The sequence below is a fragment of the Haemorhous mexicanus genome, chromosome 6, assembly GCF_027477595.1.
Source record: "Haemorhous mexicanus isolate bHaeMex1 chromosome 6, bHaeMex1.pri, whole genome shotgun sequence".
NCBI lineage: Eukaryota > Metazoa > Chordata > Aves > Passeriformes > Fringillidae > Haemorhous > Haemorhous mexicanus.
In genome coordinates, this window is record NC_082346.1 from 51,826,724 (window position 1) to 51,850,265 (window position 23,542).

Consider the following 23,542-nt stretch of genomic DNA (forward strand, 5'->3'; position numbering starts at 1 on the left):
TCTTGGATCTCACAGGACATCCCTGGTGAAGTGAAGGGCTTGCAGAGTGTGATTCATAGTGGCTTTCCTGGGGAAGCATGGCAATCCAAAACAAAATACAGAAGGAGGAGCTCCCAGTAGTAATACTAAGTGCAGGACGTATCCTTTCAATGCTGATGGCACCATCCTGTTGCATACACTCATGAGCCAGGTCATTGCTTTGGTCTTTCAAAAAATCTTGACTCTTTCCATTTACATGACCAAGAGTGCTGTCTCTGTCATGACCACCTTAAGGGATTATTTAGAGGTTGTGACTGGTCTGGAAAGTGAGATTTGCCCTTCTCAGCCTTCCAAAAATTCATTTTTCAGGTTTATGTCTTACAGGTCACATACCTGGGCTTTGCAAGAAGTAGATCTGTGTTCTTCAGGTCAAACAGGCAAATTGCACAACATGAGCCTGATGTCACCTTGACTGCAGGCATCAAACAGAAAACTTCATAGTTCTTTTTCTGACACACTCCTGCCACCTCTTCTTGCAAAGATTTCACTTTCCTCTACACCAGAAAAGTTTGTATGCTTTTCCATGGACCCTAGGGGTAAGCCTTGGCATTTCTATTCTTAGAGATCTCTAGTGCAAACTTCAGCTTCTGAATGAATCATTGAGATTTCCTTTATAGACAGTAAGGAACAGGACTATCTTGAACAAAGTCTTATTGTATTGTAAAGCAGATGTGCAAAATAGGTGGATGAGTCCTGCCTAAAAATACATATTTCTTTCCTCTAGAGAGCTTCAGGTAACTAGCTCAAGATACACTTCTAGAGGGAAGCATGCATATCAGTGACATCCGTATAAGATAAATCCCTCTCTAGATTTCAAGGTCTCCCACATCTAAAAGTCATTGTAGGAGGTAATAGAGGGTGAGAAATAGACTCTGCTTCCTGTCTTCTTCTGCTTCTCTGTCTCAGGCTTCTTTAAAATTTACAGAAATTATACTCAACTATTATCAGTTGTCCTATGGAGATAACCAGAAAATGAGTTATGCTTTGTTACTTACCTTTTTGTAAGGATCAGTCTGGAAGCCTGCATGTCTTCTATTTTGCTTTTCTAAAAGGGCTCAATGAAGAGAATTAATCATTCTAAGTCACTTGGAGTTAGATCAGCTTGTTGGGAAGATTTTTATGTGTTTTTCCTAGTCCCCTTTTTTGAAGTTCATTCTGATATTTGTGTTTGAAACAGATTTCCCGTTGTAAATTCTGAGCATAGTATAATCACAGAAAAACTGATATTCGCATAATTCTTTCCTTTGTTGCTTCTCCACATGCACTATTTATCTGCATTCTGAATGTTCTGGGGTTTGGGACTTGTTCCTTGGACCTCCTGAACTCACAGTTAATTGACCTTGACGTTGATCAGTGAGATGTGACCAGTTAATTTGACTCTAAAGCATATTTGAGCTGGCAGTTTTATTTTTCAGCATTCTTAATGGAAAATGCAATGATACGTTGCAAGATGCTGGATGTCTTGGAAACCCATAACATTTACAAAATAAACAACAAATATAAGGAAATAAACAAGTTGACAAGTTGTGTCAAAGAGGAAACTTTGAGGTGGTCAAGCTTCACTTCAAATGCTGGAAGATGCTGACTGTACCATCAAAAAGTTATGAATGTGTGTGCTGATAGAGGGATTTCAGCCCTGCATGCCTATTGCTACAAAGCTGTAGGCTGCTTTTCTTCAGGTCTAGGCCAATTTTCAAGAAACAGAAACTGTTCTGTATCCAGGTAGTTCTGCCAAAAACCCCTCAAACAAAACCGAAATAACTCATGTGCCTTATTCAATCTTTACAACTTGGGCTTTTTGGAAAATGAATATGTACATCACAGTTTTAATTTTCAAGTCCTTTCTGATGAAAACCCATGTCATCACCTGTTAACAATCTCCATGTAACAAAATACATTATTATGGAGATGTCATAGATAGCAATCTATAGATATATCATGGATAGCCTGTTGGTGGGAAGTCATTATTTGTCAAGCTCATTCTAATAAACACTCATTTACTTGGGTTTTGTTTGTGGTGCTCAAGCTGAGAAATACAATTTAGCAGGATTGTTTATTTTGCAACTTAATGCTAAATCAGGAGGGAGAGGCCTTTCTTGGCAAGGATTTCAAACACTTCTGAATCCAGAGATTAAGTCTGCTTGTCTCTGACTGTACTTAATGATTTTTGATTACTAGTGCTGATAAATATAAGGGCTTAACTAATGGCCATAGAGTGAGGATAAAGGTGATAATTTGCTCAAGGGGCTTTACACTGACATCTTGAAAAGAGAATCCTTGGAATGAATTCAGCCATATACTCATGTCAAGGCCATTTATTGCTATTTACTATAATTTCAAAACCCCACCTCTTTAAATCACAGAACATCAGTGTTGAAAGAGACCTTCAAAACTATCTTGCCCAACTGTTGACCCAGCGCCAAACAATATCCCCAAGCCCCACATCCAGACGTCTCTTTGAAAACTTCCAGAGACAGTGACTCACTCCACCACCTCCCTGGGAAACTAATTTCAATGCCTAAGCCCTCTCAGTGGAAAAAAAACAAAATCTAGTATCTAATTTGAACCTTCCCTAAGCACAATCTAAGTCTACTTCTTCTTGTCCCTTCACTAGATATGTGTCAGAAGAGACTGACTCTGACCTTGCTACATTGTCTTTTCAGGTGGCTGTAGAGAGAATATAAAGTGCCCCCTGAGCCTCCTCTTCTCCAGTCTAAACACCCCTCCTCTCCGTCTGCTGTTGCCCTCAATGCTCCAGCTCCTCAATGTCTTTCTTGTTGTGAGGGGCCCAGAACTGAGCACAGGATTTGAGGTGTGGCCTCCCCAGTGCTGAGTGCAGGGGGACAATCCCTGCCCTGCTCCTGCTGGCCACACCATTGCTGACACAGGCCAGGTGCCATTGGCCTTCTTGGCTGCCTGGGCACTGCTGGCTCATGTTGAGCTGCTTTGACCAGCACCCCCAGGTCCTTTTCCACCAGGCAGCTTTCCAGACATTCTGCCCCCTGTAGAGCTGCAGGGGGTTGTTGTTACCAAATATTAAAATAAGTTTTTTCTTAAACAGCATAAAAGATCTGCGGAAAACCCTCTTGTTCATATTTATATAAAGACATCCAAGACATTGCTAGGAGGAATGTATTATCCAGAGATGGGAAGAATTGAATTGATGATACATTGTTTATTGTAAAGATTATCAGACATAGGTTTACTAACACTGTGAGGGCACAGTCCAAGCTCATGAATTGTCCATTGGATTAGAAATCCTAGTATTCAAGTCTATTTTGTTTTCCCATATTTGACCACATTTATGTTAAATGTGTAAGTTCTTTTAGTCTTGTTAGCTATTTTAATAGAGTGCATGCAATAAAGTCTAGTAAAACTAATGGCCCCATAAAGTCTGTGACTAAAAATTCTAAAATTTTCTTTGATTTAGGGACATGAACAAGCATCAAACTTACAACAAAATTCAGTGCAATTCTTCACAGTTTATTCAGTGTGAGAGCAAAACTTTACTAAGTGCTTGGAATTCACTTTGTCTCAACCTTTGTCTCTTATCAGGTTCATCAAAGCTTTCAGGAGATACAGAAGCTTTTTGATGAAAAGCAGATTAGGACTGCAGGATGATACTGAATTTTGATTTTTTTTTTTTTTGGTGGCAATCCTGAAGTTTTTTTAAAGCAAAGTACAGTAGCTTTTAACACCAAAAAAAAAAAAAAAAGCAATGATTGTAGACATTTTAAAGTAGAGCATCTAGACAGGAAAAAAAATACTTCTTTTCATTCCCCAAAGTTCTTAAAAGCATCTGGTAGCTGATGAACCTTTCATCCTAGTGGGGAAGTAGAAGTTCAGTGTTAAACTGGAAATGTCATGCAAGTGTCAAATTTGTTCTCTTTCGGGGTGTCCCACAGCTTTTACCTACAGTCTGGCCTAGCCCTTTGCATGAGATGGTGATGTCTCTGAAAGGCACTAATGTTTTTATTTTTGTTATCAAGAAACTTTCCCTCCCTTTCACTGCTGATTTAAAAATAAAGACAAAAAAAAAAAAACTAGCCAAGGAGTTCTCTCTGCTCCTAAAACACCTTGATGTTCGTTGTTCCAAACAGACTTATTTTCCAGCTTTGCCTGGCTGTTTGGTAGGCTGGTAAAGAGAAGAAGGATGTTTAAAAAAATTACTTCTGCAGAGTGAGACTCAAGGAGAAAACACTGAAAATTTCTTTTAGGCTATTTAGGCCTCTTGGATTACTGAACTTCTTTCTTTTCAGTACAGGTATCTGGACAGCTCTTTCTTAGAGGCCATTTGACAACAGTTTAGGGATGTCTCTGTCAGGGTCACCTCACTCCATTTTCACATTCATCCTAGCAGCTTCACCATCCCCCTGCATCCTACTGCAGCTCAAATCTCCATGTAGACTCCCTCTAACTGTCTGTCTCTCACCTTTTTCCCTTCAGGTTTTGTCTGTTCAACAAAGTTTCTCCCTACTATTTCACTCCTGGCTCTATCTCTTTTATCTTCTGGTTGCCCAGATCTCTAGACAGAGAATCACAGAGTCCTAAAGGGGAAGTGAAATAGAAAAATAGGGTGCCTGGTTAGTTGATGCTTTTGGGAATGGCTCCAGCCTCATGAGAGACTGTTTTTGTGCAGTCTCACCATGGAAAACAGGCAGGAGTTGGATGCTTCATGTCAGTCCAGTACATTTCATCCAGGTCTGAAACCAGAACCTGGCTGGCACTCAACCTCTTCTCTGCCCTCATCCTCCTCTTACTGCCAAATGCAGTGTTTTTCTTTCTTGAAAGCTACTGATCATCCTCCTTCAGTCCAATGGCCTTCAGGAAAACAGTGAATTTCAGACATATGGTCTGAGAAACTCCTTAATTTTGTCTTCACTTTCTACACTGACTGCACGAGGGCAACAAAACAATTGCACTTCCCTTTTTCAAACAAGACACCTAGCTGGCAGTGCCTTAAACACAACCTTTTAGAGAAAGATGCCCAAAGCATAATAAACAGGCTGAAATTATAAATCCATTGCTGTCACAGAGCTTAAAAGTTGTTAGTTGACTTGCCTGTGCATAGCTGGTTGTTTTCTTTCTGCATAGCAGCATGTAATTAAAATATTCATATGCAGATTGCAGCCCATTTAGGGCTGAATGCTGCTAGATGCTGAGCAAAACTTGAATAGTGCTGAGAGATTTCAGCTGCCAGGGAAGAGAGAGGACGCTCAAAGTAGTCTGAGTTGGCCAGCATCTGGCAGGCTGCCTTAACATTGATTTGTTCTTATGTTAGGATAAAACTGGCAAGGAACAGGAAAGCAGTTTAGGGCTCAATTAACAAACAGCCTTTAAAAAATGTATTTCACTTTCTGCCTTAGGCTTTGCCTTAGGGCTAGCCCTGTTCACAGAGCTAAGACTAAAAGAGAAAAACTGCTTATATACACAATATCCTGTAAACAGTTATCCCCTCTATAATAAGGGTAATTCAAAACATCTCAATGTCACAGACACCCTGGTACAGGAATCAATCAGGCTAGTATTAGGTCAAATTATTCAGTAGAAAAGGTTTGGAAAAGGTTTGTTTGTTTGTTTGTTTGTTTTAATTTTTCATGGTGTTTGAACTGGAAAAAAATAAGATAGTATATTTTGAATTTGGGCATAAAGTAGGCTGGGATTAAGAAGTTATATGGCACAAGGAGACTGTTGCTTTGTCCTGGTCATGAAGAATATTGTGGTGGAAAAAGTAAAGTTGTGATGATGCTGTTGGGACATATTACATTAGATAAATATAATAATTACAGCAGTGGCTACTTCTTTCCTGTTGCACTTCACAAAGGTGCAGAGGGTCTATGCTGTAACTGGGGGTAGTTTTGATTAAGTCACTTGTGTGTTCTTACAAAAGCTTATGTTATGGCAAAGAAGAATGGTTTTTTGGAGAAGTGTTTTTGGAAAAGCAGTGGAAGTCATCTCTGCAGAATGACTGTGACTGGGGTCATGATACTGTGATCCTCCTTCTAGGAGCTAGTGCCTCGAGAGATGATGTCCCACTGCTGTTCTCCCTAGCTGCAAATCATCTAGCAGACTGGGGATTTGAAACTCTTCAATGCATTACAGTCCTTTTACTCCTTTAATGGGGCCAAGAGCCATACCATCCTGGGCTGAATTTTTTAAGGTTTTGCAGAGGTCTTTGCGCAGAAATTAAAAGCTAAATCAATAAAATGGCAAGACAAATATCCATCTACTCTTTTCATTAGGTTTATTTTTGATTATCTGACTTTGAGACCTTTTTGCCTCTCCTTCCATTCAAGACAAATTAAAGTGGTATCAAGAGAGAATAATTCCTTATAGAGCAAAGCAATTCACTGTTAGTCTACTTTCTGTTTGTCTGTAGTTTCTCTAAATTGCTGTGGCAGTACTGATAAAGAGATCTATTTCATCCTTCTATGTATTTGTTTTTAATTTTGGAGAGTAGAGTGTGTCTGAACACACACTTCCTTTGTTCCCTTTGGAGAAAGGTGCAGAGTAATATTTCTAAGTTAAGCTGATTCAAGGTTTATTAGTGCTGTAAAAAAACCTGATTTTTCTGCCCAAAAGATTGAGCTTGGGCTGGCTTATGTTCTGGGGAAGAAAGAGATAGCAGAAAGGATATGGGAGAAGATGTTGCACAGTGAGATAATGAGCTTTGGAGAGCTAGGCTTGCTGGTTTTGCTTCTGCAGGAGGAACAGGATGCAGGGAAGGAGACACGTCCCCTCTTTACTTTAGCAAGAGAAGCCACAAGAACCAGTCCTCAGGGGTTTATACAGGCACCATAATTCTGAGCAACTCAACCAATTGGCCTTAAAAACCCACAACAATATTATTGCATTCTCTCTTTCTTAATGGGAGCTTCTCTGCTGAACTTACAGGAAAAGCCAAGTATGGGATGTAGGCTGAGGAGAGGCAGATGCTGCACTGCTGCTCTCTGTTCACTGTGTTCAAATCTGTAACAAGGAGATGATCCAAGGGTGATGGTAAGAGGAAAAAACCATTCAACTAGCCTATGACAAAATATCATATTGGAATGTTTGGGTTTGGGGATTATTTGTGGTTTTTTTAAAATTTCACATCAGCTGCAAAAGTTGAGGCTCGAAAATAAGGATGATATGCTATTTTTGTAAGTCTAAAAAATCCCATTGAAAATTAATTTGTCATAAGCTTGTAAATGAAATGCCTTTTTTTATGAAAAGTTGAATAATGTCCATAAACAAGTACAGGATCTCCTAACTGTATCCAAGTGATAGTAACTGATATAGGTATATAAAATGCTTTAATAAATAACAAGAGTAACTAGTTCTTAAAACTAGCTTCTTTTGCAATCAGAAAGTGCATTTTTATATTCATTCTTGCTAGGGAATGAAACTACAGTTTTTATCTACATTATGAAAATTCAATTTTGCAATGGAAGTTTAATTTTTTTTTTTAAGCATCTGATATGAAAAAATACCAGTGTTTAAAATTTCCCCTTGAAAAGCCATTCAAATTTTAAAGAGCAGTCACTATTAAATATTATATTTGGTTAAAGATGGATAGTGGTTTTTCATCTTTGCTGAGAATGGATTTTTTTCCTGCAGTCCAGAATACTTGTGTGCTTTGTCTTCTCTGAGGGTGAAGTCCTTTATTTCTTACTGTGATATATTTTAATATGGCACCTGCTGCTGTTCTTGGAAATCTTGGAAGACTTATTCACAATCTAGTTTTAAACACAGATTAAATAACAAGGGTATTGTCTAATTTTTTTTCTCAGATCTGTTTTATTGTTTACCCCTATCATTTCATATCTTAAGATGACAGGGCATTAAATTGTATATCAGTTGGTTTGTGTGGTATCTGGTAGACCTGAATTCAGGTGGAATTCCTCAGTATTATATTCATCATAATTGGCCATTCATGTTGCATCAGCAGGAACAAGTCTTCTGAACAACTTTCAAACACTCCTGTTTCTTGCAACCCTTTCAGTCATAGACTGACTACCTTATATTTTGTTAATCAGGTAGAGATGTTGCATATCTTTATCTGTAATGCCTTTTTCAGCTCTGCCTGTACAACTTATTCCTTTCATGTATCTTCCTTTTTTCTGCCTTTCTATTCTGCTCCACACATCTGTTTTTCCCTTCTCAAATAAATAGTTCACAACTTTTTGTGGTATATTCCACAGAGTCCCAGCTGACAGTTTGTGTTTGGCATAAATGAGTGGACCTTGTGTAATTGGAAAAAATCCCAGCTGGATTTAGGTGAAGTTGCTTGTGGTATAGATAAAGAATGGTTTGTTAAGTGTGTAAAGTACCTCCAGAATTCAGTGCAAGATAAGGAAAGGAGTGGATAAAAAAAATGAGATCTTCTTAGTATTTTGAAGAACTTCCAGCTAGTTATTTGGTACCTTGATATTTCCAAATACTGTCTCATTTATAAACCAGAACTGCAAAGATGCTTGTAAATGAGTGAGGCTCATGAAGAAAAGAATCATTACAACATTTCAGCTCCTCAAGAAATGATGTTTGCTGGCTGTGTGTGTGTAAGGATGAACTCACAGTTAGAAAGCACAGTTTGTAATCATAACCTGTGATTCTGTTCTACCTGTACCCAAATTGCTTGTAGTTCACTTAATTTCTCCCTTTCTCAATGGCTATAGCAATACAACCTTGAAAATAAAATTATAAAGCACAATTTTGTTTCTCTTGAAAAACAGTGTAGTATCCATTTGTTGAGAATCAGTTTAGACTGAAAATACTTTTTTTCCTCTTCATTTCTTTTTTTACTTCCCATAAAAAAATATTGGCACTCCTGACCCCTATTCCATCTTCCTCATGTTCTAGTTACTTGTCAGTATAATAAATTATATAAATTCTTAGGTATGGTAATATTTCATGCACTGTCTTCAGTTTCTCTGCAATTCTGTCCTGTTATTTAAGTCCAGTGTTCCTAAGGCCAAACTAGTTTTGTTCAATATGACCAACAAGGTAGCATGTGTTTCCATGTTGACTCCCACTGCCAGTTCTGGAGGTGTCTCTCATTAATCAAGAATCACTTTGTCATAGTGCAGCTAAAGTTGTCACCAAACTTTAAGTACAAAGTTTGAATAATAATGACTCCTCTTTTGTTAAATGGAGTTAACAGAGCTGAATAGCTTCCCTGATGGTTTATTATATTAGTCTTTCAGAACATTGACTGATTTGTTTTTATTGCCATGAAAGCTTTTGTCTTATGAAAATTACTTGGGACCACAGGTCAATGTTTTTCCTGTCACATCTCTAAAAAAGTACATTGCTTTGTTATACTTTGTATTCTCCACTGCAACCTGTATGTCACTTAAATTTATTTGTCATGATACTACTGCCAGGCTGCCATTACATTGTTAAAGTATATTCAGGAAATGTTGTTGCAGTAACCTTTAAAGGAAGACATATGGAAATGGACTATTTCTGTTAATTAACATTTTGAACTGCAAACTTTCTTAAGTATAAGGCCTGGTATGAATACTACACATGAGCAGAATACTTAGAGAGGTGATGATCATGCTTTTCCTGAGACAACAGATCCTTCAAGTTCAAATTGCCTGTCTATTTAAACTAGGAGACTAAACTGTTAAAGAACAAAAATGAAGTCTAGAGAAAGATCAAAATATGTCTCTCTTCTGTCCATCTACACCAGTATCAAAAAATAAAAAGGCCTGTGATTCTTGTCTGTCTCAACAATGTTGAAAAATTGCAGCTCACAGAAGGAAAACAGAGAGCATAAGGGATGCATAAGAAAGAAGAGAACCCATGGGAGAAGCTCCTGAGTTGTATCAGGTTAAGCTGAACCAGGGATCCCAAGTCTTGGATCCATCACAGTCCCCACTGGAGAAGGCACTGACAGAGATGTTGCTATCTCTGAGCTAACATGCTGTGATGCTTCCAGGACATGTCCTGAGAATAAAAAATTGGACTGCATGCAGATAAGCTGAAGCTGGGGAGGATTGAGCTTTCCTGTTCCAGACACTGTGATCTCTAACAAGATTGCTATATTAAGGGATGGTCATACTTCAGGGCTGATCAGAGTTCTTGAAGCTGGAGTTTTAATGCTGATCCCATGGTAATACAAGTACCTGAAGATGACATAATCCAGCACTGTTGAAGAAAGGGGCTCACTGCTTTTCTGCTTGTTAAAGTTTCATCTGCATTGATTCCCTGACATGGAATGGTGTGGGGTTGCATAAATCTCCATGGCAGCATAAACTAGCACAGGAACATGGTGGATTCTTGAAGGTGGCAGAGACAGGGAGCTGTGTGCACCAAAACAGGTTTGGAGTTACAGTGGGAGTAGTAATCCCAACAGGCAGCTGCTGACAACATGGAATAGGGATAAAAGTAGAGTGAGGTTTAAGCAGGATGCTTGTAGCCCATGCAAGTATGCTTAGGTGAAAACATACATGGATAAGTGTGATATGTGTGAAAAGCAAAATGATAGACAGTGAAAGGAAATCCACAGGCTAGAGAAGATGAAATTGTTTGCTCTGAAAGGAATGATGTTGTCCATCAAATCTGGCAGGACCCCCCAATTTTGCCAGGTTTGAGCTACCTGACCCCAATGCGTGTAAGCCAAGAGCTGCACAACAATCTGAGACTAGAAAATGAAAGGTGTCAATTGAATACAAGCTTTTTTCCGGTGTTCATCAGGGTAACTGGAGGAAATTGAAAATTTGTGGTGAACTCAGACAAAAGACTGATGGCTAAATCATTTTTTTTGTACTTTCCCAATCATTAGATTTCACTGTGAATTTGTTAGGTACATGTGGCTAGGCTATGTGGCATGTGAGTATGCTCACAGCACCTCTCCAAGTGTTTTTGTTCTTTGGGTTAGTGCCTGGCAAAAACAGTATAAAACAGGTTGCAGGAACTCTATAATCAAGCTTAAAATACTCAGAGAATGCAGCTGTGGAATTAAATATTTGAGAGGAAATACTATTAAAAGAGCAGAAATATAGGATGCCAGTATAATTATTGTTTCCATTGTTCCATTGCTCACTGTTGTCTCACTAGGTGAAAACCAAAACAGAGGCTTTAGGAAAAACTGCAGTGTATCTTTCATGCAGGTTGCTTCTCACTACAGTATATTTCAGCATCCAAAATTACACTTCTGGAAAGGTTCTTCCTGCTTAATCTGCTGCTTTCATTAGAGTTATTCTTTTTCATTACTGCTTCTAAGCTCAGGGCTGACCAGGAAGCCTCACAATTTCTTGCTTTTCTGAAAGCAGTTTCTCTATGAAACAAATGTTGATGACCACATTTTTCTTGAATTTTGGGGTAGCAGTAAACTCCTAACTTGTTTAAGTATTTGAAGTTTTCACTTGACTTGGATGAAATAAAACCCTGTGTAACACAGACATAGAAAAAGAGAAATTGCTTTAAGGAATATTCCAATGCAGTTCACTAACCATTAAGTATTGTTCTACTTTTCTGAGCTTAAATCTCTGCTGACATGAATCTTTAATATCCTGCAGTGCAAGTTGTACTACTTGGAAAACTAATACAGTTAAAGCAGTGGTTTCATTAGACCTGAGAAAGTTTGGAATTGGTTGTGATTGTTGAGCAATTGAATCCCCACTTTGTGGCAGTGGAAAGTTTTGTTTTTTTTTAATAAACAAATATTTTTGAATGTATTCCTGAACTTGATTTTAGCCACCACTGGTTAAAATAAAAATAAATAAATTTAAAATAAATAAATAAATTAAAAACCCAGAAAAAGTAATTTGAAATGTGTTTTTGAGACAGCAATTTGGAGGTCTATTTTCTGTGTAGTAATATGTGTTGGTTTCTATTTTTATCTGTGGCTTTTAATTTGAGTTTATTAGCATGGAAATTAGAAGGAATGATGTTAAATAAAATGAGCAGACAATGACAGATGAATAAAGGGGAGCTGTGACAGTCACAGAGGCAGTTCTGACAAAACCATGGCCAAAAGTTTTCTACATATATATAACACTGTGCCAAATTCAGCAACTGTTTATGGAAATGATGTATGCTGAAACATGATGTGGTTTACCTGGAGTAGGACAAACCAAACTGCTGAGCATTTTATTTGTTTAAAAAACATACTTCAACCTATCCTAAAACAAATTGCATTTTTTTCCCCAAAATGGGTCCAAAATATATGCATTTCTTTTGCTTAGAACTCCAAGTTGATACTTTGATGAACTTCATGAGGTTTCTGCTGTTCTACTTCCTGAATTTATTATGGTCCCTAGGTGTTGGGTTGTGGCTGGATATCTGTTGTAGCCATCATTCCCCTAAAATGGACATATGTTAGCCTTGTTTCTACCCATTAGGCCCCCCCTGCCTGCTGCAGTTGCTCCCAGGTGATAGGCAGTCACCTCACAGTCATGTTGGACACCTCTGTGGACAGCCAAAGGAGCCCCTTACACTGAGTGTCTCCATTCTGCAGGCAGTTCTGAACTACTGCTCCCCTGCTGATGAATGCCCCTCTTATTTGCAGCAACACAAAGGTCCACGAGCAGGTTTTGCCTGTGAAGACAAAGGCAAAAAAGGCATTTAACCTTTTCACTTCTAGTTCTTCTCTTCCCTTCAGCACACCTAGGTTTTCACTGATTGTCCTTTTGCAGGCTCATGGACTTGTAAAATCCCTCTTTGTGAAATCGTTGAGCATGAGATGGTTTTGTCTTTCCTGATTTTGTCACAAAATATTAAGTTGAAATTGTTTTTGCTCCCTTTTATTCCTCCTGCTTAAATTCCTTGTACATTCACAGTTTGCATTTTAGGCATTATCAGTGACATCAGGCTTCTTAAGCCAGCAAACACTTTTTTTTTAATCTGTTTTTGAGTTCATGGTGTTTTACCTGTTGAAAATATCCTATAAATAACATCTTGTGTAGTATTTTTCTCATAAATGGATACACTGGAAAAGAGGAAACAGTCTGAAAAAGAAAATTTCAGTATAAACATGTTTGACAAAAATCATAATAAAATTCAAAAATTATTTACAGAAATTGTAGGGTAGCAAAAAATATATATTTTACTGCTGTTGATAAACGGAAGTATTTTTTCTTGTTCAGTTTGATTGTTATTAATCTCTTCTCTCCCCTCTATCCATAGGGAATGAATACTGTATACCCAGACAGCAATAAACGTTCAGCTGCAGACCACTGAAAGAAATCTATAGACCACCAGTGTGGGAAACCTCAGCTTTAAGCTCTAAATGATTCAACATTTGTGTAAGTCAGACACGTTCTGCTATTATGTAACAAAATAATTTTATATCCATGTTCATTGCAGTGCTAGGAGCTTCAGATGGTATATGAACTGTTTACTCTTGCAAATTGTCTCTCTAATAATTAGGTGATAAAATTGAAAGTGCTTGTGATCTCTAGATATGTCCTTAAAATGTGCAGGAAAAGCTGTGTGCTGTTTGCAGACTGTTAAAGAAATCTTTCCGAGATTTTGTAGTGCTTACATGGTTTGGGTTGGGCTTTTTTTGGATGAAACTTCAGCTTAAAACAATATTACTAAACAACTAAAGTCATATTATGTTGATATTTAAGGCAAGGCTCAGATATTGTTGTTTAATAATGCAAATGACATGTAGAATGTACAGAGCTGACAAACACTCATAGAATGTTTTTTTTTCCCCCAACCTAGTTCAGTATTTCAGGCAATGACAATTATTGGTATTTAAAATTTTACTTCCTCTGTTGCTCTGTCCTTTTTTACTTTACAATGAGAGATACAATGGAAATGCAAAAGTATTACAAAGGGGGACAATTTTGACTAATATAGGTTGAAGTGTTTTATGAATGGAAACTGAAACACAAGCTGTAGAGAAATCACTTAAGTCACTGCTGAGATGCATTCAGCTCTGGTAGTGCATAAAAGTTAATTAACAGTGCAGTGAACTGGAGGCAATTCAGAGAGAAACATTATTAGATGAGCATGTACAAAGAAAGTGAAATGTCTTTCAGTTTACTGGCTAAGGATAGATAATATCTACTGATGTCTCTTAGTGACCTTGACAGCAAGGAGGAACAGTCTGGCTGGAGATGTTCCTTGGGGTGCTCCCTCTGTGGGAGTGATAGGATAAAAGAACAGGTGGTCAGGTTGTGATGTGAAAGACCAACACACACAGGCCTTTTCCATCCTAATGTCTGGCAGCTATTGAGGCTGCATCCATATAGCCCCTGTATGCAGGAAACATTTTTACTGATTGAGCACACTTATACAGGGCCACCTAATGTAAATTGCAGTTTTCTGTTGTATGTATAGCAACTGACAGGGGAGAACAGCAAAAGCCACTGAGGAGTGGAGACTGAATTCCAAACTTGGGTAGATTTCAAGACAAGGAAGAGCAAAGCCATTGCTTTGTGTATTTGAAGCTAAACTAGAAACTACTGCTTTGAGTATTTTGAGAACAGTCCTGCTCTCATAAAGAGGTGGACTTAAAATCTAAATCAATCTTTTTAGACTGTACTTCTTGTTATGGAATGATGGAGTTTCCTAGTGCCAGCCCCGGATAGGCTCACAAGAGTTATTAACCTCAAGCATCTATTTGCATGGACTTTCCTGGTTTTATTTTTGTTTCACCTTTGTTGGGACTATTGTACACAGAACACTTGGTGGAAAATAGGTGATTAAACGATGCCTGCTCCTGGAAGCTGAATTTTCCTGTCCTTAGTTTTCTTACTATTTTCTGCATAGATTTGGGATATGGAGTTTGTGAATAGTAACAGGTTATTACTGATGTGATCAAGGACAACTAGAATTCAAGATAAACCTCAAATTTGTCTTGATTGCATGTCTTCTGCTGTCACTTTCTTTTCTCCTAAATTTTCCATTGCTGTATGTTCTCCATGCATGTTATACGAGTTCCTGCATCACTGACAGAATTATGGGACTTTAAATTTTAGTCCTATTTCTTCTATTCAAATGGTAAAATGAAATGGATTTATCTGCATCTTTATTCAGGTTAAGAATAATTAATATTCAAAATAATAATTTCCATTTAATCCATGATCAGTTAACATCCAGAAGCTCTTTTTCTCTATTTATATCCAGAATGAAGGTTTAAAAGTACTGAATCCTTTTTTGAATATAACAAAGTTGTAAAGCTATGAGCTTGCTCCCTGCTTGTTTGAGCTGAACCCTTGCTGTATGCCTCATTGGCTAACCAGGCATTTGAAGAGTTCACATATAACTTGCTGAAATTTTGATGAGTTATTGAGCTCTGCAGATGAAGGTCCAGGAGAATTCCTGGGAAAGTGAGCTCTGTAGCAACTGGAAGCAAAGTTGTGGGAGCTGGATGTTTCCACTTACCCATTTTTCTAGACTATGTGAGCTGGCAGTCAGTTGGCAAAAGGAGACAGAAATATATTCTTGAAAATATTTCTATTCAAATGAGTAAAAGGATAGAGTAAAAATAAAACAAGAGTGAGAGAAAGGAAGATAGCATGAAAATAGCAATTTGATTTATTGTCACAAGGGAGCATTACACATGGCATCACATAATGCATGAGTTAATCATCACAACATTCTTTGGAAATGAAGCAGAAAAGTACAGAACATGACAAGAATTATATCCAAATGCAATAAAATCTTATTTGAAAGTTGTTTACATTTTAAAAAGCAGATCAGTAAATTAAGGGTAGATGAAACTGGTTTGTGAAAATTCCAGAAACTTGGCAGAATTCATCTATACAGTGAAATTAATTCGAGGCTGATATATTTTCCTTCATAAGGTTGACTGCAGCAGGCTCCCCCTCCCTGGAGACTGAATTCTGTGCAGCATTCCTTAAGAAAGCAATGCTGGCAAACCGGGCTCAGAGAGAGGGTGTGCACTTAGTTGTCTTTGCACCTTACATGCTTCCTTCATGGCTGTAATTCAGAGAAGGGCTGGCAGAGCACAGTGGCTGCACTGTTACCTGGACTGCAGTAGTGTGACAGGTTATCACCTACCTGTGACACCCAAAACAGTCCCCCCACCAATGTTCCTCCCATTGCTTCTGATAAGAATGTCTTCACTTTGCCAAGGCTGGCTGTTGGACTCGGCAGAACGGGGCCACGTGAGGCTCCCCATGGGACTTCCATCCTGGTGCTAATCTGGAAGTAACCAGGAAAGAGACAAAAATGAGAAAAGGCAAGAACAATAAAGGAAATTATTTGAGGAAGAAAATCAAGAAAGCAACAAAAGCAAACCAATTAAAACAAAAGAAAGGACTTACTCCCTGGGCCAGATGCATCCCTGGAACCTCAGCAATGCAGCCCTGACCATAATGGATATGCTGGTGGAGTTAAGGCATTCCCTGAAACATGACTTTTGTCATGATGCATGAGGACATCTTCTAAAAAGCAATTGTGTGATGTGTGCTATCCAGCCTTCCCTGAAAAACTGGGACCTTCCAGTTGATATGGGTCATGATGTGGTTATGGGACTTAAGTGCTAAGCCTTGCATATACCCCTGAAATGAATTTGACTGCTGTGTACCAAAATATAATTTATTTCCTTATCATCTTCCAACCATTAAATTGCTAGAGCTGAGTTGTGTAAATGCTTTAAAGAAAGGCAGCTTCTAGTCACCAAGGAATATTGCAGAAAATTTGCCTTCTGAGCATGGTTATATAACGCCCACTTATTTTAATTAGACTTTAGCTCTCAAAGTCCCACTTTACCTAAGTGGCATGATCACTGAAACACAGTAGAGATCTGTGATAGCAAATGCAATCTATCTGCTCCTTTCAGCAGTGGCTTCTCCTTTAATATTATGTCTCAGGCATGTGAGCCCCAAGCAGCTACTTGCAGTGTTGTCTATTATTAGTGCTTACTCAGAATGGGTCTTGTTCTCCAGCAGAAGTGCAAGAAATGTCTGTGTAAGCATTGCATAGCTTTAATTTTCCTACAGAAGAGTGGTCCTCTGGGAGGAGAGTCAAATAAAGAGCAGCCTAAACTGTACTCCAGGTAGCTGAACACCAGGAACAGGACCAAACCAAATTACTCACAAAGTGATGCTGATGTTAGTCTTTTCTCAGGAAGATATGCCAAGAAGAGACAAGTTGTTTTTGTGTGTTTTTTTAAATAAGTAAATTCCAACTAATTAAAGGTTTCTCTTACTTCCATTCTTACTTGAAATTTTTGCAGCAATAAAGTCTTTGGCAAGCATGAAAAAGATATTGTGATTACATCCATTAACTCCTCAAACCCTGCAGCCGACTGCCTCTTCTTCTGATGTTTTTTGTGATGTGTCCAGCTGCAGAAATAGAGACCCATTTGGCCAGGCACTGAATGAATACTATTTCAGTGTACAAACCCAAAAAGAAAGCCAAATTGTACATTTGTCATTTCCTAAAAGGATAATTTGTGTATATAGGTGGCAACAATCCCTTTCTGGTTTTTGATTCAGTATCCTTGCACTTCTAACTGAGCAGACAAAACAATTTGTTTCCATGTAATCATGGCAAGTCTACAGGAAATTCCTGATAATTGTGCTATGCTTTGTTATGATGATGAACTACTGCACGTTTCTGCCATACCCATTAGTCTTACTTTGCAGTCTTCACCCTGCATGTGCTCTGAGATAAATTGGACATTGAGACTAAAAGGCAGCATCATCGTGAACCAGATTGTTTTAAGGTCAACTTTTTTATTTTGCTTTCTGACATCAGCTGCTCTTTCAAATCTGAAAATGGGAGACATCACATTTTTTTCTCTCACTGTCTGATTTAGAGGTTGAATACTTTATAGAACATGCCATCCCTTAATAAAAAAGCAGAAACTAATTCCAAGAATAAGTACCTGACAAAATCAAACACAAAATCCAATCCTACGTGTAGATAAAACAGTCTTGTAGCAAAAAGGAAGTGTGGGCTCTGCCTGGAGGGAAGAGATATAGCTGATAAAAATTCAGGAGTGTATAGATTGGTAGGGGAATTTGAATAAACTTGTTTAGGAAAAGAGAATAAACAAGGTAATAATCAAATGATAGAACCCATAGTGAGCATTTGCAGCAGTTTGTTTTACTGAGTGGATTGTTTATTTCTCAGAGCAGTCACTGCAGTCAAGCAGGGAAAGAAATGCAGTTGAGCATCTGCTCCATGTCTTCTTTCTCTCAGTGGACACTACAGTTTTTGCCAGACACGACACATACACACAAGAGGCTCGTTGGGAAGAAGCTCAAAGGACTTGCTCAGTCATCTGGCAATATCTAGTCTAAAGGAATAGCTAAACACCAAATGGATAAGTTATATCAGGAGCTATACCTGTGTAAACTGCATCCATAATCACATTTATTATGGTCAATTCCTACAAAAATATTGTAGTGGAGAAGTTAAAAGGAGACTAAATGCACAGATCACATGAGTAATAAGATTATCTGAACTTTATTTAAGGAAATTGCTCAGGGAACTGATATTTACAGAACATTAAGTTGTTGGAAAAATTACTATTTTTTGTTGAGATTCTCTTAATAAAAGGCAACTTCTCTTTTGTCAAAAATGGACTGCCAAAAGGTGAATATGTGTTTCTACATAAATATGCTCTCCCAGTGATTCATTAATCTTTTGTTGCCTTATGTACCAAAGTACCAAATTCATGGTGATCTTGCAGCGAGGGGGTCAGCACCAAGGTGTCTGAGTATACCTAAATACACAAAGGTTGGTATCTGATGCCCTCTCTGCCCGAGATTCTGCAGCACAGGCCAGTTCCAGCTTGGATCATAGCCCAGTTTGCCACCTACTGAACCTGCATGAATAAATTGATGTGTGAATTTTTAGTTCACATGTTATCCTGTAATAATGTCTCTAAATGCATTGTGAACCTGAGGAGTGTGGAGTTAACTTATGACCATCTAAATCTGATCATATAGCTATGCCTTAAAATGACCCTTAAGCCCAAAATCACTCTTCTGTAACTCTTGTGAAAGTAATTGCTGGTGATTTCTGCTTGACTGGTTCTGAAGACAGAGTATGCAAGGCATCCTTGTACTCCTGAGGAACAGATAGGAATGAGCTTGTGTTCTGCTTTCCTCCTGTTAGCCTGTTGAATAGGAGGTAAACCATAATAAGCCACTTCTTAGGAGTGCTGTGTATCCTGTGGCAGTGCCATGGCCTTTGCAGATAAAGCTGTTCAAGTTCCTAAATTCCAGAGATTCAGCTGACAACCGAGATACCTGAACTTGTTATGCCTACCTGCAGGAGTCTGTTTGTAGCCTAAAGGCTTGCTTCCGTCACCCTCACCCAGGAACTGCTGGCATTTCATATGCCCTGCAGTATGCAAAGCACCTTGACAGCTCTGCAAGATGTATTGCCTACAGGACAGGCAGGTTATGCTGTCCATCTCAAATGGCACTGGCTCCTTCTGTGTGGGCAATGGATTGAGCCCTCAGTATCAAAGCTGTTGTTAGAGTCAACAGAGATCAAGGCTGGAGTCACTGGAGCTGAGCGAGTGATTCAGCTCAGCAGCTGCTGGTTCCTTTGGTTGGGGTGAACTCAGTTGTGCTCTAGGTTGCATTGGCTGGATTTCTGCTGGCTGCAGCAGGAAGATGAACAACTGATGTGTGCATGCCTAGATGTAGATTACTGTGTTTAAATAGCCTAAACACAAAAATTGTTTAAATGGTCAAGAATTAACTTTTGAAATTTGAAAGTATAGTGGCAGAAGTTTGATTTTCCTATGGAAGTTTATCAGGGGAAACAGTTATTTACCTGGTACACAAAAATTCACACATAAGACAGACCAACTAACAGATGACCTGTCAGACAGGTTCCCAAAGAAAAGTAGAGTCTATTTTTTTGTGTTTTTTAAATGTTAGAAGCCACACTAATGATTGGTGGAATGTTTGCAGGAGGTGAACTGGAACTAGATAGCATCATCACAGTTTTTGGCTGCTCTGATCCCAATAGATTTGTGGGGCAAGATTTCCTATTCCTCATTAGTGAAGAGCTAAAAGGGAAAAGGTGGGCTATTTCTTTCAGTAGTACATTTTTCAGGGAGTAAAGGCTGAGCTTTATGTGCAGTTTCTCTGCTACAGGGCTGGCCTTGTTGTAGTGAAGACAGAGGTGCAGTAGCATTCACATGTGCAAAATTTAATTACTCTGATTTATCAAGCAATTATTTTTCCTACTAGTTTTATTTAACTGTGGGAGATCTCATCCTTTCTTTGAGCATAATGAGTGCATTTGCTTCGGGAGGCAATTTGCCATTCACAGATGAATTCTCTTTAACAGTGACTTTGCCTTTATTTTTCATTTTAAAATGAAATTACATTCTCAATTTGTTAGTAAATTTGAGTAGTAAATTTCTTAGTATATGGGAACAGTGAATTCTTTATTGCATGATGACAGAGCTTCTGCAGGAAAGAAAGCAATTCTCATCCAAAGCTTCCTCCTAAAATTGATAAGCTGTGCTGATGGAAGATGGAAATTTTGAGTTTGAACCACCAGGCTGGGGAAGGTCTCATATTCAGAGTTTCTATTTCCTGCATAAGAGCACTTAACTACTAATCTATAACATAAATTATAATCACCACTTCCATTTTTCAGCCATTTAAGTGAATTAAGGAGTGTTCTATTTCCAGAGTACTTGGTATATGTGCCAACACCCAGGACATGGTTTGAGTCTCTAATTGTCAGGCTTGCACAAGCTTTTAGCTCAGAGTTTCAGTAAGGGGACACCATGTCATACTATTACCTCTGGTTAGCTTAGTGCTTGCTGGTTTACTTGTGATTCTCACTCCCACTCAGAAGCATCTATCTCTTTCTTGCATCGTGAGAAGGATTTGTTTCCACTGTCCATGTCTGTGGTTTCTGCTGAGGGATCAGATAAATCAAAGGAGGTGAATCTTATTCTGAAAATATGGGCTTAACAGAGAAGTGGGTTAGTTAGGTTCTGCTTCGGCTGTCCTGGGGATAAAGGTAAACCTTCTTTGTGAGCTTTTAAAAAGAACCATTACTGAAAAACCCTCATTCACAGAAGGGCTGGGTTTATATCAGTCAAAGATGTGATTTGCATAGGACACAACTCCAGATTTCAGTGGAGAGGGTCTAGAATAAGACAGCAGCCCTCACTGAACTGTGGAAGCTTACTCCTCCTGGTTTTGCCTTCATTGCCTATCTTTCTTTGCAGTTAACATCCTCCAGTATTTTGTCTATTTTTCTTTTAAGCATATTCCATTGAAAACTTACCTTTTTCTCATTTAAAATTTCATATTACCCATTCTAAACTATTGTGCTAAACTGGTCTTTATAGTTCCCAATTCATACAGAGCATCATGTTCTCCATTTTACCAAACCACCTTCTTTCTATGTTTTTGTATCACTGCTTATCACATACATACAGGGTGGCATCTCACAAGGTCTGTAACTTTCACCAGATTCATCTCCCACACTCGTAACAGCAGAAAACAGCCTAATTTTCATTAGAAAAGCAATCCAGTTGGAACAAAAATAATTAGGATACATCAGAAAAAAAAAAAGCCATGTGGACCATGACAGGAGAGAAAATGCTCTTCACATCGATTTTTCTTCTTTTCATTCTTTAATGCTTCAAGTTTTCACTTGATTCATGGTGATAAGATGCACTTAATGTAGTTGCAATCTAAAAATCACAGGATTTCACAGAATCACAAGAGCTGAAGCTGGAAGGGGCCTCTGGAGACTCTGCAGTCCAAACCAGTGCTCAAACCCAGGTCAATGACAGAATATTGCCCAGGGCTGAAGATTCTGTAACATCTCTGGGCAATGTACTCAACATTATTCAGTTAATCTATTCATAACATCTAGATAGTAAGGCCAGAATAAAGCACTAAAAGCATGTAATTTAATCTCCTTCAGAAAAAAAATAAGGAAAGACCTGGTCAGTCATTTCTGGATAAAGCCATATATACCTTTTGCAAGACAGTGGATTTCATAGGAAGGACTTGTATTTTCAAATGTAATTAGAATTACTTGAGACTCTACAACATCCATCAGTGTGTTGTGCAAGTATTTAAAAAAAAAAAAAAAAAAGGAAAAGACCCAGGATGGCAACTTCCTTAACATGAAGCTGTGTCATTTATGCCTAAGCCTTTTTTGGTAGGTGTTTGTCTGTCTTTTCCTAGATAAACTCCAGTGATGGAGACTGAGCTGCTTTGTGAATAACTTTGGTTGTCCAAAAATTTTTCCAAGACCTGGCTTTGAATTTTCCTTGTTGATATATCTGTGAGAAACTTCTTGTTTTATGTGTAGTGTGCATGGAGAATTGCTTAGTCTCTTCCTTACAGCTACTTTTTTCACATCTGAAAACTGTTAAAGTTCCTTTCAAATGACTCTCATTTAGATTATATGACCCATTCCACTCTTCTTGAACAATATTTTATTGAATTCTATCATTCATTCCTCTCTCTTAGCTCCTTTCAGATGACCTAGACTATTCTCGAGGAGCAGTGCTTGTAACTGAAAACCTACTCCAGTGGATGCTGCACCAGCTCTTACAGCCAGCCTTTCATTTAGGCAGTATGTTTGCTTTTGGCAATGTTATTGGCACGTGCTCTGATCTGATCCATTTTAATCCTCAGATCTTTTACAGCAGGGCAGATCTGTCATTCTCTATCCTCTATCTGTGTAGTGTAATCTAAATGCATAACTTTTTTTCTTTTCCCTCTGATATGAATCCTGGTTTTTCAGGAATGTTCTTTTACCTTTTAAGATTGCTTGGAGTTTTATTCCTAAATATTTCAATACTCGAAACTTCTTCAATTTTGGTAGCATTTTTTATATAACAAAATACAACATATTGTATTTTGTATATAGCAATTATATTCATAATGTTATAAAAGTGATTTTTGAAAATATATCAGATTCTGCAATATTGTCTTTAATATACTTTAATTTTGAATGGAATATCCCAGAATAGTTGTTGATTCAACTTCTAGCTCTGAAAGTCATTAAATTGCATATTTGTTGAAACCAGACTACCACATAGAAGTTAAATACATTCTTACCATGCTTTTTTCATGTTCTTCCTTGACACCTGCTAGTGGCTTCTATCAGAGAAATGATACTCAAATCAGTGAAGTTCAGTTTTGACTTATACAATCAGAGCATCAATGGAAAAGACTCCTGAGATCATTAAGTTCAGTCATCAGTCTATCACTGCCAAGCCCTCCCCTAGACCATATCCAGAAGTGCCAGTCTATGTATTTTAAATATTCCAGGAATGGTGATTACACAACTTCCCTTGGCAGCCTGCTCCAATGCTTGACCACCCTTTCAGTGAAGAAGCTTTTCCTAATATCCAATCTAAACCTCCCCTACTGCAGCTTCCATTCTCGAGGCCATTTCCTGTCATCCTATTCCTTGTTGCTTGGGGGAAGAGACCAGTCCCCACCTGGCTACAGCCACCTTTCAGGTGGTCATAGAGAGAGACAAACCCCCCCAAGCCTCCTTTTCTTCAGACTAAACAGCTTCAGCTGCTCCTCACAAGATGTGCTCCAGACCCTTCCCCAGCTCTGTTACCCTCAAT

General features: G+C 38.3%; 1 protein-coding gene across 2 annotated transcripts in view; it reads left to right on the top strand.

Moving 5' to 3' along the window:
* Positions 1–23,542, top strand: part of TUNAR (TCL1 upstream neural differentiation-associated RNA) — a 92,833-nt gene that overhangs the window by 17,814 nt on the left and 51,477 nt on the right. For both annotated transcript variants that reach the window (XM_059850254.1, XM_059850251.1), the window contains exon 2: positions 13,156–13,274. The gene's annotated coding sequence lies outside the window, so the exon portion shown is untranslated. The remainder of the gene's footprint in view (positions 1–13,155; positions 13,275–23,542) is intronic.